The sequence below is a fragment of the Euprymna scolopes genome, chromosome 43, assembly GCF_053919585.1.
Source record: "Euprymna scolopes isolate OS-2025 chromosome 43, ASM5391958v1, whole genome shotgun sequence".
In the NCBI taxonomy this organism is placed as follows: domain Eukaryota; kingdom Metazoa; phylum Mollusca; class Cephalopoda; order Sepiida; family Sepiolidae; genus Euprymna; species Euprymna scolopes.
In genome coordinates this window covers 4,243,864-4,248,863 of record NC_136524.1, presented here as the reverse complement: position 1 = coordinate 4,248,863, position 5,000 = coordinate 4,243,864, and positions in this window count along the sequence as shown.

Below are 5,000 nucleotides of genomic sequence, written 5' to 3'. Positions count from 1 at the left end.
CCTTTTTTTTAAATCACGATGTTTGTTTTTTCTTTTGTTTTTTTTGTTTAATGAAACCTTGGTCCTTGCTCCTTTAATTGAAAAAAAAATATTATGGCTTGAATTAAATTTTTAGAGTAGTTATAAGCTTGGAAAGACAGAGGGTCGAATAATTCACGCCTCCCATTTTGAAATGTCTATTAAAAATTAAATAATTAATTTACTCACCAAAGTTTTATATATCACAAATTGAAGAGAAAAGGTCAATAAATAATATATTCAAATTTAAAACAAAAAAAGTAGTGTTTTTTTAGAAATTTACCTATAAAGTCCGAAGTTTAAAACCTTTTTTTTAAAAAAAAAACACGTTGTTTCTTTTAATTTTTTCTTTAATGAAACCTTGGTCCTTGCTCCTTTAATTGAAAAAAAATTAGGGCTTGAATTACATTTTTCGAGCAGTCATAAGCTTGGAAAGACAGAGGGTCGAATTAATTCACGCTTCCCATTTTGAAATGTCTATTAAAAATTAAATAATTAATTTACTCACCAAAGTTTTATATATCACAAATTGAAGAGAAATGGGCAATAAATAATATATTCAAATTTAAAACAAAAAAAGTAGTGTTTTTTAGAAATTTACCTATAAAGTCCGAAGTTTAAATCGTTTTTTTAAAAAAAAACACGTTGATCTTTTTTTTTTTTTTTGGTTATTTTGTTTTTTAATGAAACCTTGGTCCCTGCTCCTTTAATTGAAAAAAATTAGGGCTTTAATTACATTTTTCGAGAAGTTATAAGCTTGGAAAGATGGGGTGGAATTATTCACTATTTTTCACGAAATTTCTGACACACCTACTGGATTGGGGCAAACAATAAAAAATTGTTTCAATAATGTTTATTATTATATATAATGTTGGGATGTTTATTCCGAAAGCCGTTCTTTCCATGGTGGGTTGTTTATTCCGAACGCCATTTTTAACATGGCGAGCTTAGGAGGTCGTTATTCCGATAGCCGTTCTTAACAGAACCGTTGGGGTTCTACTCTGAAAGCCGTTCTTTATATGGGGAGGTTGGGGATGTTTATTTCGAAAGTCCTTCTTACCAAGGGGAGGGTGCTGGTGTTTATACTACGCTGGGGCAGGTCGCAACAAAAATGACGAAATAATTTTTTATACAAACAATATCTCCTCTATTTTTTAGGTTTCCGGCTACTTTTTTTTTTAATTTTATTTGAAAGATTAAAAGGTTAAAGTTAATTTCCAAAAAGAAAAAAAAAATTTTACTTGAGGAAAAAAAAATGTTATAAAAAAATGTTTTCACGGCGAGCTAACAAATTCGGCTAAATTTTGAAATTAATTCATTGTAAAAATACTTTGAAAGATAAATATCAGTGTTCTGAGTCTATTTCAAAGATAATTAGTAAATTCCTACGATATTGAATTACTAGGTACGTGCAAAATAAATGCCGATGCTCAAAATATATAAACATTTTTTTTTTTTACACAGTGATCACCACTTATCAAGGCCCGGAAGCCACTCAGGGATAAGGGTTATTGCAAGTACATTACGTTAGTGTGGAGATTTGATGAAGTGTTTACTTAAGGGGGCGGTTCATTAGGAATTTGTTAACATTGGACTTGAACACATCCAAGTTGTAGTCCGGAGGGCAGCAGGCAGATGGAACAGAGTTCCACAGGCGTGCAGTTCTAAGAAAGAAGCTTTGTTCATGGAATCCGCGTTTTGATTTAGGCACAGATATAGAGTGGGGGAAATTTTTCACAGTGGATTCAACTAGACGGGTGTTTTTCGTGAAAGATTGGCGAGGGGGGACCAGAGATTGGAGTTCAGACGAGCACCTGCCATGGAAATAACGATAAAACAAGGATAGGCTTGCAACGTCTCTTCTTTGGGAGAGAGGTTGCAGGGTAGAGAAAAGGGCATCCCCCACTAAACCACGAAGTCTATTTTGTACTCTGTCAAGGCATATTAAAGTAGCGGAGGTACCCGGCGTTGGCTGGGTGTGACGAATAGTGTGTGTGTGTGTGTGTGAGGGGGTGTTACATCAAAACAAAATGGAAAATAAGAAATAAGTTTTAATCTATATATATATATATATATATATATATATATATATATAAAAGTGAACGTGTCTGTGTGTGTGTGTGTATCTGTGTACATTTCTCTACGCAATAACTCTGTCAAGGTTTAGTCTACAGACTCGAAATTTGATATACAGGGTACTGAGATTCGAGAAAATCGATGTGATCGGTTTTTTGGCCAGAAATTTGGCGATTAAGGGGTCAAAATTCAACGATGGCTGGTAAGGGGTCAAAGTTCAACCATTTGACCTTTGAGTACTCTACCAAACTCTTCTGACAATTTTGTGTCTAAACACGTCAGATTTTAGATATAGGTTCCTTGGACATGGATCTAACTTAATAACTTGATTTGAGCCAAAAACAATTAATGTTAAGGGGTTATAATAGGGGTAAATTAAAAAAAAAATTGACCTTTTTTTTTTTGCTCAGCATACACCTCCAGACACCCGGGCAACGCCGGGCAAAAATGCTAGTATATATAAAAAAGTGAACGTGTCTGTGCGTGTGTCTACATTTCCCTACGTAATAACTCTGTCAATTTAAAGTCTACGGACTCAAAATTTTATATACTGGGTACTGAGATTTGGAAAAATCTTTATAATTCGTTTTCGGACAGAAATTTGGCAAAGTTCAACGATTTAACCTTTCAGAACTCTACCAAACTCCTCTGATAATTTTTGGTCTAAACACTTGAAATTTTAGATATAGGTTCCTTGGACAGGGATCTAACTTAATAACTTGATTTGCACCCAAAACAATGTTAAGGGGTCATAATAGGGGTAAAAGTTTAAAAAATTGACCATTTTCTTTTGCTCAGCATACATCTCCAAACATCCGGGCAACGCCCGGCAAAAATGCGTGTATATCTATAAAAGTGAACGTGTCTGTGTCTGTGTGTGTGCGTCTGTGTACATTTCCCTACGCAATAACTCTGTCAATTTTTAGTCTGCAGACTCGAAATTTGATATACAGGGTACTGAGATTTTGGGAAAATCGATGTGATCGGTTTTCGGCCAGAAATTTGGCGATTAAGGGGTTACAGTTCAACGATTTAACCTTTGAGAACTCTACCAAACTCCTCCGACAATTTTGAATCTACGCACTTTAAATTTTAGATATAGGTTCGTTGGACATGGATCTAACTTAATAACTTGATGTGAGCCCAAAACAATAAATTTTAAGGGGTCATAATAGGGGTCAAATTTTTTAAAAAAATTGACCTCTGCGGTCTCTTCCAAATTACTCAGACAATTTCTGGTCTAAATATTTGAAATTTTACATAAAGGGTATTCAGAGATAGGGCAATCTTTTACATCAGTTTGGGTCGAAAATTTTTAGTTACCAATATATAAATGTATGTATGTATGTATGTTTGTATGTCTGCCTTAAACTTTCAATAGAGGCGACGGATTTGACCAAGGTCAGTATCGTTTTAAAGTTCGACCTTTCATACGACAAATATTAAAAAATTGGCTAAAAACATTAATATCTTCCCGTTCAACTAGGCACTTTTCTACAGGGGGGGTCACTTTTTTCGCCGATATTTTTGAAAGTTATCCTCTCCTTTAGATAGTCTAGCCTTAATTTTAAAAAAATGTCGCTTCCGGTTTGGCGGTGGTCGTAACAGCATAAACGTTAGGTTTTACCCCGTTTTTTTTCTCCTTTGCGGTACGGGTTCGAGCCTGCCTTCCTACTACCACTTTTTTTTTTTTTTTGCTCAACATACACATCCAAATACCCGGGCAATCCCGGGCTGAAATGCTAGTATATCTATAAAAGTGAACGTGTCTGTGTGTGTGTGTGTGTGTGTGTCTGTCTGTGTACATTTCCCTATGCAATAACTCTGTCAATATTCAGTCTACAGTCCCGAAATACATATAAACACATACATATACATCTTTAATACAGGGTGACCCCCCCCCTACAAAAAAAAGGAGGCCATCCAGAACATATGCTGTAGAACGGAGAAAAAAAGGCCAAAGACCCTTGTTTTTTGATGTGACGTTTTGAATATAATAAACTAGTTATGACCAAAGTTTAATTTCATTCGGACGAACACTAAAAAACGGGGCCTAATTAGAGTTGGGGCCTGTTTTTTTGGAAGGGGGGCACCCCGTATAAAACTGAAAGTCTGTGTGTGTCTGGTCACGAATAGGCTCCTATATGGTTGACTATTATAGAAAACTGATCACATATAATGATAGAAGATGTATCGAGACACAGGAATGGGTATGTTTGATCTGGCATACTGATGATTCATTTAAATTGTTGGGTCTAGTTGGCCGTTGACCCAGAAAAAGAGTTCATTCGCCCTTTGAAAGGTTTTGTTTTTAATCCTTCAGGGAGACTAGCCTCCCTCCTCACCAAACAAGTCTGGTGGGGGAACCAGTTTAGTCGCCGGTGACCCGACCATGAGGCAGGTAGTACTGGGTTACATGGTACCAGTAGCATATGACATGACCTGACACTAAATAACAACTCATATACATACATATATATATATATACATTCATATGCATACATATATATATACATTCATATATATTCATTCATATTCATATACATATATATATATATATATATATATATATATATATACATACATATATATACATATTTATATATATATATATATATACATACATATATATACATATTTTTACATATACATTAAAATATATACATATACATATATACACACATACATATATACATATCACTATATATATATATATATATATATATAAATATAATATAAAGCTGAATGTCTGTGTATGTGTGTGTGTGTCTGGTCACGAATAGGCTCCTTACATGGTTGACTATTTTAAAAAACTGATTACGTATAATGATAGAAGATGTATTGAGACACAAGAATAGGTATGTTTGATCTAGCATAACGATAATTCATTAAAATTGTTGGCTCTG